General features: G+C 36.5%; 1 protein-coding gene across 6 annotated transcripts in view; it reads left to right on the top strand.

The window, feature by feature from the left end:
- Nucleotides 1-15,503, top strand: part of STK3 (serine/threonine kinase 3) — a 375,979-nt gene that overhangs the window by 120,307 nt on the left and 240,169 nt on the right. The gene's annotated exons all lie outside the window — the stretch shown is intronic.

Here is a 15,503-nt window from a genome sequence, read left to right as displayed (position 1 = left end):
TCCTGTCACCCTCACTGATATTTCCCACTCATATTCTCTCCTTTTCCCTTTATTCCCTTTCACTATTTTTTATATTTCCCAAATGAATGAGACCATGTAATGTTTGTCCTTCTCCAATTGACTTATTTCACTCAGCATAATACCCTCCAGTTCCATCCATGTCGAAGCAAATGGTGGGTATTTGTCGTTTTCTAACGACTGAGTAATATTCCGTTGTATACATATACTTCAGCTTCTTTATCTACTCATCTTTCGATGGACACTGAGGGTCCTTCCACAGTTTGCCTATTGTGGACATTGCTGCTATAAACATTGGGGTGCAGGTGTTCTGGTGTTTCACTGCATCTGTATCTTTGGGGTAAATCCCCAGCAGTGCAGTTGCTGGGCCACAGGGCAGTTCTATTTTTAACTCGTTGAGGAACCTCCACACAGTTTTCCAGAGTGGCTGCACCAGTTCACATTCCCACCAACAGTGAAAGAGGGTTCCCCTTTCTCCACATCCTCTCCAACATTTGTGGTTTCCTGCCTTGTTAATTTTCCCCGTTCTCACTGGTGTGAGGTAGTTTCTCAGTGGGTTTTGATTTGTATTCCCCTCATGGCAAGTGATGCAGAGCATTGTCTCATGTGCTTGTTGGCCATGTGTAGGTCTTCTTTGGTGAAATTTCTGTTCATGTCTTTTGCCCATTTCATGACTGGATTGTTTCTTTGCTGTTGAGTTTCATAAATTCTTTATAGATCTTGGATACCCTTTATCTGATACGTCATTTGCAAATATCTTCTCCCATTCTGTAGGTTGTCTTTTAGTTTTGTTGACTGTTTCTTTTGCTGTGCAGAAGCCTTTTATCTTAATTAAGTCCCAATAATTCATTTTTGCTTTTGTTTCCCTTGCCTTCATAGATGTATCTTGCAAGAAGTTGCTGTGGCCAAGTTCAAAAAGGGTGTTGCCTGTGTTCTTCTCTAGGATTTTGATGGATTCTTGTCTCACATTTAGATCTTTCATCTATTTTGAGTTTATCTTTGTGTATGGTATAAGAGAATGGTCTAGCTTCATTCTTCTGCATGTGGATGTCCAATTTTCCCAGCACCATTTATTGAAGAGACTCTCTTTTTCCAGTGGATAGTCTTTCCTGCTTTGTCGAATATTAGTTGACCATAGAGTTGAGGGCCCATTTCTGGATTCTCTGTTCTGTTCCATTGATCTATGTGTCTGTTTTTGTGGATAAGACTGATTTAATTTGAAGTAGCATATGATGAACTGTAACAACTTACAAAGGAAGAGAGATTTTTCTTTGTGATGGCACTGTGTGAGTCACTGACATTTTGAAGTTTCATAGGGTCTCTAGTAGTTAGCAAATTTGTTTTTTCATTTGTTTATTCATTTATTTGAAGAAAAGTGTGTTAAACAGTAGTGTGTGAGATTCTGTTTTAGGTACTTACTGGAGATAGGCTAAATGAGACATGGTCTGTACCTTCATGGAATTACTGTTTTAGCTCTAGTGATCAGCTCATACAATAAATAAATAGTGAAAGGAATAATGACTCAGTGTGCTAAGTGCTATGGGGCCATATTTGACAGTGAGATTAGTTCTCTGTGTTTGGGTGGATAGGTGGGTAAGGACAGTGGTAGAGGACAGAGGATTCTCTCTGCAGACATCCCAGAGAAGACTTCTGACTGTATCTTTAAAGAAGTAGTTAACTGACAAGGTCATGTAAGAGAGAATGGACATATAGAAGTATTACCTATATCTTGCATTACATACAAAAAACTATACAAAATCTGCCTTTTTAGTACAGTGATCATGTGATTTTTAAAAACTGTGTGATGTGAAAATTCAGGACCTTCAAGGTATAGTCCCACTGTGGCTAGAGTGTAGGTTATGGAAATTAGGTGATTGAGAGGATCAGCTAGATCCTCTTGTATCTTTTTATCTTGTATTTAGGAGAAATGATGATTCTTTCAGAATTTCTCTTGAATTCATTCTTTCCTGTCATTTCTGTTGTTAACTTTTTAAGCCCAGACCACATTTCTGGATTGCAAGAAACAAAACCATGCCCTAGTTTTACAGTTTTTTTTTTTTAAAGATTTATTTATTTATGATAGAGAGAGAGGGGGAGAGAGAGAGAGAGAGAGAGAGAGAGAGAGAGAGAGAGGCAGAGACACAGGCAGAGGGAGAAGCAGGCTCCATGCCTGGGAGCCTGACGCGGGACTCGATCCTGGGACTCCAGAATCACGCCCCGGGCCAAAGGCAGGTGCGAAACCGCTGAGCCACCCAGGGATTCCCCCTAGTTTTACAGTTTTTTAGTTCTCTTCTCCATTATGGAATTTGGCTTGTAGGACATTTAGAAGACTGGGAAGAAATCTCTGGAGGAAGAGCATGTTGTTGAACTTACACAGTTAGCAGTATTCTACTGTTACCACAATCACCATAATATACTTCAGAACTTCATTTCTTTGGCTCCCCTGTACCACGTTTCCTAAAACATAATTTAAATTAATATTCGCCTAGACCATCTATCATCTCCTATAATATGGTATGGTGATTTGGAATTTAAGCACAAAAAGAGCTAAAAGTTTATCCATTTCATCTCCTGAGTGCATAGGATAGCTTTGGGAAAAACAAAGAATCTGCTAAGTCCTGTTCTAGGAATCATAGTTTAGTGGCTATAATAGCATTTCAGAGTAGAAATAACTAATTGATTTGAAGATGAGAAATTCCTGGGATCATTTACAAAAGAAAATCCCCCTTAAAACATGAGACTGATGTATGATACTTGATGTAGTAGTAGATGGAAACTAATGAGTGTGTTTTGGCATATGCTACCTTCCTAACAGTAGAGATACCATGTCTTGGACAGACCTTGGTTTGATTTTGTTTTGCTATTTATTGGCCAAGCGACTGGGGAAGTCACTTAACCCTTAGTTTTCTTATTCAAAAGCTGAGGATATTTTGGCAGCTACCAAAAAGGTCATTACAGAGATTAAATGAGGAAATGCTTGTTAAGTGCTTATCACAAGGCCAATGAGGGCTGTAATAAATGTTAACTACCTTTATTATTACATTCATTTAGCTCTTATGTATTTGCTTTTCATACTATATTAGAAGTTCTGGGTTGCCAAGGGCTATATCTTAACTTTCTTTGAATTACCCCAGCATGTAGCTTACTGTCTACAGATTGAGTAAGTTGATATGAAATGAATATAAATGGGTGAAGTTTTAAATTTTTAATATTTTTAAAGTTTTTGTACCCATGTTGAAGATTCATTTTAGAAAATTTAATTTTGGGGGGATGCTGGATGGTACAATCAGTTAAGCAACCAACTCTTGGTTTTGGCTCAGGTCGTGATCTTGGGGTTGTAGGATACAGCCCCACATCTGGCTCTGCAGTGAGCATGGAGTCAGCTTGAGATTTTCTCTCTCCTCTCTCCCACCTCCCCCTCATGCTGTCTCTCTCTCTCTCTCTCTCTCTCAAATAAGTAAATTAATCTTTAAAGTTTAGTTTTCCTAAAGATAGTATTTCCTAAACAGTTGCAAAATTCACTCACAAGAATAGGACTGATTAACAGATACTGATTTTACTAGTTCTGATTACCTTGGTCAGTTTATTAATTCAGCCTATGGAAGATGCCTTTTCTTTTCTTTTCTTTTCTTTTCTTTTCTTTTCTTTTCTTTTCTTTTCTTTTCTTTTTTTTTTTAACTTATTTATTCATGAGACATAGAGAGAGAGGAGCAGAGACATAGGCAGAGGGAGAAGCAGGCTCCCCATGGGGAGCTCGATGTGGGACTCAATCCCGGGACCCCGGGGATCACACACTGCCTTTCTTTTCAATGTATAAAATGATGTTATGAAATACATTTCATGAAACAATTATAGAGTCATGAAAAATTTTAATTTATAAGATACAATTTTTAAAGTTTCCCCAATTACATAAAAAAGTGAATATTTTAGAAACCTTATGAAACAAAAGCATAAGGAGAGCCACCCCCGAAAAAAAGCCTTGCTGCTTGGAATCCTAAAATATTTACATGCAACAAATAGTTGAATTCCTGTTATGTCCTAGGCACAGTTTTTGGTGCTGGGGATATAGCAGTGAACAAAACAAAGTTTACTAGTAGTTTGGTGTCTATATGTGTGTGTTTGTGTGTGTGTATGCAGATACACTTATGCTTAAAAGAAAACATGAAAATGGTTTAATTCTGTGTACATTATTTTGTAGCCTGCACTTTTTTCTTTTAGCAATATATTGTTCACTTGTTTTATGTCAGTGAGATTTTTTTACACTATGCTTTTTTTAAAAAAAGACTTTATTTATTTGAGAAAGAGAGACAGCAAGAGTGGGTGAGGGGCAAAGGGATAATCATGATAATCTCATGAATAGATGTTCTATAATTAAACTAATATATATTTAAGCGTTTAATTTACTTCTAGATTTTGTTATAACTTACAATGAATATACATTTTTTTTTGTTTCCAAGACCAATTGCAGTTCATTTAATTCCTACCATTTACTCTTTAATTTTTTTTTTTTAATTATGGAAAACTTTAAACACAGTTTTGTAAAGAGGAAAGAAAAAACCTCTGTGTACCCATACCCAGTTTGACAATACATCTGGCCAATCTTGCATAATTTATATTTCCATACATACCCCAACTCTGTAAAATTTTGAGGTAATCTCAGATATCATAGCATTCTTTTTTTTTTTTTTTTAAGATTTTATTTATTTGAGAGAGTGTGAGTGAGAGCAGGGTGTGGGGAGGAGCAGAGGGAGAGGGACAAGCATACTCACACTGAGCACAGAGCTTGACACAGGGCTCAATCCCAGGACCCTGAGATCATAACTTGAGCTTTGAAATCAAGAGTTAGACACTCAACCCACTGAGCCACCCAGGTGCCCTTCATAGCATTCTTAACTATTTCAGCATGCATCTTTAAAAGCTAAGAATAGTAAACCGTAAATCAGCATAATACCCTTATCTGAGATGTAATTTTAATTGTAACTTACTCTTGAAATGATAAAATGTTGAGGAGAGTTTGGAAAAAACTGAGATTAGTCTATATAGAATGATTCCTCCACCTCCCTTTGAAGGGGTAGAAAACTTTGTATTGGGACCTTGGAAAAAATATTAACAAATTCTTACACTGAACAGGAAACACAAAAATGAGATAAACAAGCTTATGGATGGGAGTGAGGTTTAAGTGGGCATTTAAATACTGAATTAAATACTGAACTGAAGTTGGTTGTAGCTTAAAAAAAAAGGAGAGAATTCTGTCTGAAAACAATGTGGAAGAAGACTGCTTTTCCTCACAGTATTAGCAATGGCAGTATAATAGATTATGTTCTCTCCTGCTTTTTGAGATAGAAGGTCAAATGACAGGAAGGCCAGATTGTATTATCCACTTTTTTTTTAAACGAAAACAGTAGACAATTTTATTTTCACATTTCATAATACAAATGATATTTTCTCTTTTGATACAAAAATACAAAAAGTATTTTCTCTTTGATAAGAAGGGGGAGCAAGTTTTCCTTGTCATGTTGGTAGAAAACACCCAGAGTCTCAGCACCATGGGTCCCTGGTGAAGTAAAACAAGTAATATAAAATGGACATAAAGGGGATCCTGTCTCTTCTTATCCGTGTGGTCCAGTCATTCCTGGCTAAGGGGCACCATCATGAGATGGGCAGGAGGTCTCATCATTGGGGGCCCAGGCATCATTGGCATGTGGCCTCCGATAGATGGCCTTTTTCCAGGAGCAGGTGCCACTGGCATCATCCCAGGAGGAGGAGGGCCCTCCATAGGGGGTGCCAGCATCATACTAGGACGTGGAGGACCTGGGAGACTGGGAGAAAGTGGAATCATTGCCCCTGCAGAAGAAGGAGCAGAGGTATCTTCCCTTGTTGAATCGCAGGGATTGTTTTGTCGATCAGGCTCTGAGCTTGCTCTTTCATCCATTTCTGATAGTAGTCTTTCACATTATCTTTATGTTTCCCTCCACTGCATTGTGTGTTTCTCCCAGATTGAGAGTCATGGGTGAGATGTGTCACAGTAGTCACAATAAAGCTTAGGCATGTTGCTCTGCAGGCCATTGACCACTCTGTCCCACACCACCCGGAAATGACAGCCACTTACTTGTTTTAAAAAGACAGTTCTGGGGTATGGCTGCATAAGTATGTAATAAACCCTACCTATCCAGTTCCATAAGAGAAATATCTTGTGGGGACTTCTTCACAAAATTCCCTAGTGCCTGGGAGAATTTGAGCTCTAAAGACACTAGTTAAGAATTTTTTGGGACCTCTGGTTAAAAACATATAGTTATGATGAAATTCTGAGGTATTAAAAACCACAGTATATCAAGTATAGATGAAATTATGCTAATTATATTGTGTTTGCCAAGGCAGTGAAATAGGAAAATGTGTATGTGTATATGTATTTTAAATTGGCTTTTAATTAAGAGCTTTTTTTTTAAGCTGTAAGGGTTTTCAAAGCAGACAATATAAAAATTATTTAAAATTAAACCATAATTGAAGTGATTAATTTTCATTTAAAACACCAGAAATTGAAAGAGGAAATAGAAACAAACAACATGAAACAGGAATTAACTTACCAAAATAAATCATGTGCTTTCACTTGACAGACACTCCAGAGACCCTCTTTTTGCCTGAGTTACATTAGTAACATTTCAGTTGTTCAACATGTTGAGAAAATGAGACCTGTGAACTCATAGAAAATTGTTAAGTGCTTACTGCATTGTTTGGAGGATCCATGACTTGGTGGTTTAAAGCCAGATTATGAGCCTGCTTTGAAGAACTTTCGTAACTCATGAAGAAGTATGCAGTGGTTAGATTACTTGTCAGTAGAAGACCTTCTCCCTCACTCTGTTACGTGCATAGCTTATCGTGAGTTACTTGTGCTTGCTTGGCCATGAAGGACATGAAGCACCTTTGCTTTCTGAGGCATGGTAGTGAATATTCTTGAAAATTCAGGAGACTGACTTCTCTTTCTGGTAGGGAGATAGTTTTTGGTTCATGGTATCTAGTTTGCTCTTTCCTCCTGCTCATCAAACCCCTTCCTGTTTTTCTTTCTTTCTTACCTGGTCCATGTCTTCAGCCCTTCTTTTGCCAATATCTTTTTTTTTTTTTTTTTTAACATTTATTTATTAGAGACACAGAGAGAAAGGCAGAGATACAGGCAGAGAGAGAAGCAGGCTTCCTGTGGGGAACCCGATATGGGACTCAATGCCAGGACCCCGGGATCACGACCTGAGCCAAAGGCAGACACTCAACTGCTGAGCCACCCAGGCGTTCCTTGCCAATATCTTTGACTCCTTTGTCACATGTTCTTCTGTGCATGCATCTGGCAGAATGCCAGATTCCTCTGTTTGCTGTCCCTTGCATACTTTATTTTATTTTTTTTAAAGATTTTATTTATTTATTCATGAGAGAGAGAGAGAGAGGAAGAGAGAGAGAGAGAGAGAGGGGCAGGCAGGCAGAGACACAGGTAGAGGGAGAAGCAGGCTCCATGCAGGGAGCCCGATGTAGGACTCCATCCTGGGACTCCAAGATCACGCCCTGGGCCGAGGGCAGAAGCTCAACCATTGAGCCACCCAGGTGTCCCTCTCTTGCATACTTTAAGACACTTGTGAACAGGGCTGAAGAAAATATGAAACCTTGAAGATTGCCCATTTTAAATTGCTGGCTCTTTGACAACCTTAATAAGGCCTGCAGTTAAACTTCATGAGGTGTTTAATTTTTATTCTTCACTCTAGCTATTTCAAATATAGTCTTATCTTCTCAAATCTCAGATTTAAACTTCCTCACAGCAGTTGAATATCCCTCTGACTTCTAAAGCAAATAGAAGTCAATATATGAGAGCTCCTTTAACTTTCTGCCATTAGTCTGTTTAAGTCTGTCCATCCTTTCCTCCTAATATAATGAGAGAGGTGTCCCCAACCCTTTGATGTTAAGGCAGTCCCGTCCACATGTGTTTTGGATTCCTTCCTTCCACCCTTTTCAGGGACATGCTTTAGCAGTTATCTCTTCTTTTCGCTTGTATTTTCAATTTTCCCCTATTCTCCTAATTCATTCAAAACAGTATTTATACTTATTCAAGCATTTCGAATGGATTCTTTGCTTGTTTGGCTTTATCTTCCTTCTCAGATTCATGTTTCCAGTCACTTATCCTTTCCAGAAACTTCCAAGTGGAAGGTGATCCATAATTGTTGTCTCTGCCTCTTCATTTTTATTCTGTTGTCTTATACTGTGTGTGTCTCTTTCACTATTTTTGAACTGACATGGTTTCTGGTGAGAAGTCGGCTGTTAGTCATATTCTTGTTCTATTCATGATGAGTCATTTTCTCTTGCTGCTTTCAAGACTTTTTGTCTTTCAGCAGTTTAACTTACAGTGTGTCTACACATGGGGATCTTTTTGTGTTTATCTTATTTAGGATTAGTTTACCTTTTTGGATGTAAAAATTAATGTTTTCTGTCAAATTTGGGGAGTTTTTTTTAAGATTTTATTTATTTGTTAGAGCATGCATAAGTAGGGGAGGGGGGATTGGGAAAGGGAGAGGCAGACTCCCCACTGAGCAGGGAGACCAATGTGGGGCTTGATTCCAGGACCCTGGGATCATGACCTGAGCCGAAGGCAGATTCTTAACTGTCTGAATCACCCAGGTGCCCAAATTTGGGAAGTTTGTAGCCACTGTTTTTTCAAATAATTTTTTTCTGCCCCTTATTCTGTCTTTTCTCCTGAGACTCCCATTACATGTGTATTGCTATGTTGTTCGTATCACCAGTCTCTGAGACAGTTTCTTCCATCTTTTTTGGGGGGTGGGGCAAGCTATGGGTTTGATAGTTTATTTATTATTAGGCTTATCACTTTTAGTTGAGAAAATTGCCAATTTTCTTTTTTTTTTAAAGAATTTTTTAAAATTTATTTATTCATAGAGACACAGAGAGAGAGAAAGAGAGAGAGAGGCAGAGGGAGAAGCAGGCTCCATGCAGGGAGCCCGACGTGGGACTCGATCTCGGGTCTCCAGGATCACACCCCAGGCTACAGGCGGTGCTAAACCACTGAGCAACAGGGGCTGCCCAAATTGCAAATTTTCAATACTTATCCCAAATTTAGCCCATTTTTTCTGGAAGCAAAGCTCCTATTTTTCATAGTCAACCTTGTCTTGGTAAAAGTACAGTTCTTGCTACTGATGGAATTGTTGGGATAAGTGATGGTAACAGGCCTAGGCTGGAAGGCCACAGAATCTTTCTGTTATTACCCAAAGCCATGAGAGGGTTTCAAGAATAAATGCTTTTCAGTATGTTGGCTACTTTTTTTTTTTTTTTTTTTTAAGATTTTATTTAATCATGAGAGAGACACAGAAAGAGGCAGAGACATATGCAGAGGGAAAAGCAAGCTCCCCCTCTGCAGGGAGAGCCTGCAGGGAGCCTGATGTGAGACTTGATCCTAGGACCCAGGGATCATGACCTGAGCCAAAGGCAGATAGATGCTCAACCACTGAGCCACCCAGGCATCCCTCTCCTTACATTTTCTTTTTTAAAAAGATTCATTTATTTTAGAGAGAGAGCAGGGCGAGGGGCAGAGGAGGAATAGAGAGAGAGTCCCAAGCAGATTCTGAGCTGAGTGTGAAGCCCCATGTAGGGCTCCATCTCACAGCCCTGAGGTCATGACCTCATTAAGGATATTGGTCTGTGGTTTTCATGTTGTAGCTCTGTGTGGTTTTGGTATTTATGTGTAGTAATGCTGGTCTTACAGAGTAAGTTTGGAAGTGTTCCTTTCTCTACAGTTATTTTTTTGGAAGAGTTTGAGGAGTGTTGGTGCTAATTCTTCCTTAGGTGTTTGATAGAATTCTCCTTTAGTCTCTTTAGTCCCAGGCTTTGCTTTGTTGAGAGAGTTTTGATTACTCCTTAAGTCTCCTTAGTAGAGGTCTGCTGAAATTTTTATTTCTTCAATATTCAGTCTTCGTAGGCTGTACGTTTCTAAGAATTTAACCATTTCTTCTGTGTTATCTGATTTGTTGGTGTATAACTATTCATAGTACTCCCCTATAATTGTTTTTATTTCTGTGACCCATGAGTTTTAATGTCCCCTCTTTCATTTTTAATTTTAATTATTTGAGTGTCCGCTCTTTCTGTCTCTCTCCCGCTCTCTCAAGTCTAGCTAATAGTTTAATTTTATTGGTCTTTTCAAAAACAAACTGAGTTTTTGTTTTAGTCTGTTTAGACTGCCATAACAAAATACAGACTGGGTAGCTTATAAACAGCAAATTTGTTTCTCATAGTTCTGGAAGCTTGGAAGTCCAAGACCAAGATGCCAGGATGGTTATATTCAGGTGAAAACTTTCTTGTTCTTGTTCTTTCTTGTTTCTGTGTCCTCAAATGGAGAAAGGGGCTAGGGATTTCTTTGAAACCTGTTTTATAAGACACAAATCATGCGAGTACCTTAGTTGTTTAAGGAGTTAGACTTGTTCTGGTATGTAGTTTAAGTTACTTTGTGGATTGGCATAGTATTTTTAAGACTTGTTTTTAATTTCCTTTTTGGAGAATCTAAAGTAGCATTTATGTTTTGGTGATGTAGTATCCTTTCTAAAACAAAGCTACTGAGGGATCTCTGCTGATGACTTTTTTATCGTAAGAGTTCTCTTAGCTTCTCTTGGTGGGAAAGATTCTTAGCCGCATTTGACCTCTGGGTTTGTTCTTTTTCAGCTTCCTTGTAATTTTTTTTTCTTAAGAAATTGATTTTGTTAGGTTTTGTAGAGTGTTTTTTCTTTTTCTTTTTCTTTTTTTTAAGATTTTATTTATTTATTCATGAGAGACACAGAGAGAGGCAGAGACACAGGCAGAGGGAGAAGCAGGCTCCATGCAGGGAGCCCGATGTGGGACTTGATCCCAGGTCTCCAGGATCAGGCCCTGGGCTAAACCGCTGAGCTACCCAGGGATCCCTGTAGAGTGTTTTTGTAATGATACAGAGATTGGTGTTCAGCTATAAATCAAGGAAACTCCTACATAGATTGCTATGGCTCTTTTTCTGCATAGCTCTCTTCTCAAGTATTCTGTTATGCAGATCTTATTTGCATTACCTCCAAAACTTCCATCTCTGTTTCTTCACTCAGCTAGAATTATTGCCTGTGTTTGGGTTTCCCTTTCCCTGTATTATAATCTGGACATAGCCTCTAGATATGAAGTGCAGGTGATAGCAGGGTTTATCTTCTTTCCCTTTTCTCAGTAATCTCAGTCCTGAAATGCCTGATACCTACTGTTTGAAAATACTTGTTTTCTACATTTTGTTGAGTTTTCTTGTTGTTTATTAGAGACAGTTCTGGATCCTGTTACTTTCTTATGGTTGGAAGTGGAAATTCTGTATTGGACATTTAAAATCTTTAAGTTGTTTGAACTTCCAATAGCTTTTAACATGGTCAGTTACTACCTTTTTGTCCTTAATGTCTTCATTTCTTAAATATATTTTCCTGGGATCTGTTTTCTCTTTGATCTTATTTCTTAGACATTTAAAAATCAAATCCTATTTAATCAAAACCAGTTCCTGTTGATAATCTCTTTAATATTTTGAATAACTTCATTCTTACTGCTAATACTGTATTCTATGGATCCGTATTTTGAATCTGCTCCTAATTATAGTTTCCCTCCCCAATTTTGCTCACCGCATATCTTCTTTCTACTGCATTTGAGGGGAAATGATTTTTTTTTTTTTTTGAGCATTATTGACACACAGTGTTAACGTTAGTTCAGGTGTACAACATAGTGACTCAGCAAGTTTACACATTATGTTATGCTTATTACAAGTATAGCTACACCATTTATTGCTATATATCACTATTATAATATCACCAACTATATTCCTTATGTTGTGCTTTTTATTCTTATAATTTACTCATTCCATAACTGGAAGCCTGTATTTCCTACTCTGCTTTACCCATTTTGCCCAGTTCTCCCATTCCGTCTCCTCTGAAAACCATCCGTTTCTTCTCTGTATTTTATAAGTCTGATTCTGATTTTTATTTATTCATTTTTTAAAAAATATTTCACTTATGAGGGAAATCATATAATTTTACCTTAATTTGTCTTGTTTCACTAAGCATGATAACCCGTAGGTCCATCCTTGGCATCTGAAATGGCAACATCTCACCTTTTTTTATGGCTATGTAATATTTTAGTGTGTGTGTGTGTCTGTAACGCACATTCATTACCCATTCCAAAACTGGTAGGCACTTAGACTGCTTCCATATCTTGGCTATCGTAAATAATGTTATGATACACATAGGGGTCCATGTATCTTTTTAAATTAGTGTTTTCATTTTCTTTGGGTAAACACTCAGTAGAAATACTGGATCATATGGTATTTCTGTTTTTAACTTTTTGAGGAATATCCATACAAGTTTCCGCAGTGATTGTATCAATTTACATTCCCAGGAACAGTGTATGAGGGTTCCATTTTCCATATTCTTGCCAACAGTTGTTATTTCTTGTTTTTGATTGTAGCCATTCTGACAGGTGTGAGGTGATAACTCATTGTGGATTTGATTTGCATTTCTCACGATTAATGATGTTGAGCATCTTTTCATGTGTCTGTTGGTCATCTGTCTTCCTTGAAGAAGTGGCTATTCAGATCCTCTGCCTATTTTTTATTCAGATTGTTTGGGTTTTTTTGATGTTGAGTTGTGTAAGTTCTTTATATATTTTGTATATTAACCCCTTATTGGATACATTATTTGCAAATATCTTCTCCCATTTAGTAAGTTTTCTTTTTGTTTTGTTGATTATTCCTTTGCTGTGCAAAAGGTTTTTATTTTGATGTAGTCCAAATTGTTTATTTTTGCTTTTGTTTCTCTTGCCAAATTGACATCTAGAAAAATGTTGCTATGGTTAATGTCAGAGTGTTTTCTGCCTGTTTTCTTCTAGGATTTTTTTTTTTTTCTTCTAGGATTTTTATGGTTTCAGTTCTCATATTTAAATCTTTAATCCATTTCAAGTTTATTTTTATGTGTGGTATTAAAAGATGATCTAGTTTCATTCTTTTACATATAGCCATCCAGTTTTCCCAGCACCAATTTTTGAAGAGACTTGTCTTTTCCCCATCATATCTTCTTTCCTCTTTTGTCATTAATTGACCATATAACTGTGAGTTTTTCTGGGCTCTCTATTCTATTCCATTGATCTCTGTGTCTATGTACTGTAGCAGTACCATATTGTTTTGATTACTGCAGCTTTGAAATGTGGAATTGTGGTATCTCTGGCTTTGTTCTTCTTTCTCAAGATTGCTTTGGCTCTACAGTGTCTTTTGTGGTTCCATACAAATTTTAGGATTATTTGTTCTAGTTTCGTGAAAAATGCTATTGGTATTTTGATAGGAACTGCATTGAATGTAGTTTGCTTTGGGTAAAATGGGTATTTGAACAATATTTGTTCTTCCAATCCATGAGCATGGAATATCTTTCTATTTGTGTCATCTTTAATAACTTTCATTAATGTTTTATAGGTTTTGGAGTATATATTTTTCATCTCTTTGGTTATGTTTATTCCTAGATATTTTATTCTTTTTGGTACAATTATAAATGGTGTTGCTTTTTAAACTTTTCTTTCTGCTACTTTGTTTTTGGTGTATAGAAATGTTACCAATTTCTAGTATTAGTTTTGTGTCCTCCAATAATGAATTCATTCTTACTTTTAGTAGTTTTTTTTTGTGGAGTCTTTAGAATTTTGCATGTACAGTGTCACGTCACCTACAAATAGTGACAGTTTAACTTTTCGTTACCAATATGGTTGCCTCTTATTTCTTTTTCTTGTCTGATTTCTGTGACTTGGGTTTCCAGTACTATGTTGCATGAAAGTGGTGAGAGTGGACATCGTTGTCTTGCTCCTGATTTTCAAGGAAAAGCTCTCAGTTTTTTACATGGAGTGTGATATTAGCTGTGGGTATTTCATAAAAAGCCTTTATTTGAGATGTTTCCTTCTAAGCCTATTTTGTTGAGAGTTTTTCCTTCTAAGCCCACTTTGTTGAGAGTTTTTATTATGAATGGTTGGCAAATTTTGTTACATGCTTTCCTTGCATCTGTTGAGATTATTATATGATTTTTATCTTTTGTTTATGTGATGTATCATGTTGATTGATTTGTAAATATTGAACCATCCTTGCATCCCTAGAATAAATCCTACTTGATCATGGTGAATGATCTTTTTAATATATTTTTGTATGTGTTTAATATTTTGTTGAAGATTTTTGCATCTGTGTTCAACTGGGGAATTTGGCCTATAGTTTTCATTTTTTGTATTGTCTTTGGTTTTGGTATCAGGGTAATGCTGACCTTGTAGAATGTATTAGGAAGCTTTTCTTCCTCTTCTATTTCCTGTGATAGTTTGAGGAGAATAGGCATTAATTATTCTTTAAATGATAGAATTCACCTGTCAATCCATCTGGCCCTAGACTTTTTTTTGGTAATGTTTTGATTGCCATTTCACTTTTGTTACTAGTAATAGGTCTGTTCAGATGTTCTTTATGGGAAATGATCATTTTTAAATAGAATTCCTAACATTATTTACAAAGATTTTTTTTTTTTTAAGTAAAGCTTTTTTAAAAACTTGACCCTGTTTACCTCTACATTCTGGTCACTTTTTCTTTATTTATACAAACTTACTTTGATTTTTCATATGTGATGTTACATTTTTACTGAATTAATTTTGGTCCATCAAGTACACCATGAATAATCCTCTTACTGCTTTCTTTTAGTTATCTGCATATGCCATACATGCAGATGACTTTTAAAGAAGGCAAAACAAAACAAAAACACATTTTATTACAGCATGCGGTCAAAGTATAAAACTAAAGCCTCATAAGTGAAGTCAAAATACAAGTGAAAATATTTGCAGCCTAACCAAAGACTAATAATTTACCTTGTGTACAGATAAGAAAAAGATTAAAAAAAACCAATCAGTAGTAAAATGAGCAAAGAAATTGAATAGATGGTCTAGTTTCATAACAGTATTAAAAGATATTCCGTTTCACTCATAATAAAAGAAATGTAAATTAAATCTATTCTGAGTAACAAGTTTTTAGCTGACATGTTGACTGAAATCCAAATATATAGTTAAGTACTTTGTTGGTGGAACTGTAAAAAAAAGAGGTTCTCTCATGTGCTAGTGGTAGGAGAATAAATTGGTACAAGCCCCCTGAAGGGCACTTTGCTAATATCTATCAACATACATATATATTTATATAATGTACAGTTATAGTAGATAAAATATAAAATGTAATCAATAACTTTAGTAATTAGCATATAGTTATTATAATGATTTTATTAGTTACATTGCATTGTTATGACATATGATTATGCCTATAGTATATATATGCTTGTTTATCAACATATATGCTTATATATTTTTTTGTGTGTATGTATGTGTAGTTGTTGGACTTTACAGTTTCATTTCCGGGAATTTATCCTGCAGATAATACTGGCACATGTGTCAATTGATTTAGGTAT

Source organism: Canis lupus, chromosome 13, assembly GCF_011100685.1.
Source record: "Canis lupus familiaris isolate Mischka breed German Shepherd chromosome 13, alternate assembly UU_Cfam_GSD_1.0, whole genome shotgun sequence".
Lineage (NCBI taxonomy): Eukaryota > Metazoa > Chordata > Mammalia > Carnivora > Canidae > Canis > Canis lupus.
This window is presented reverse-complemented; position numbering and strand designations above follow the sequence as displayed.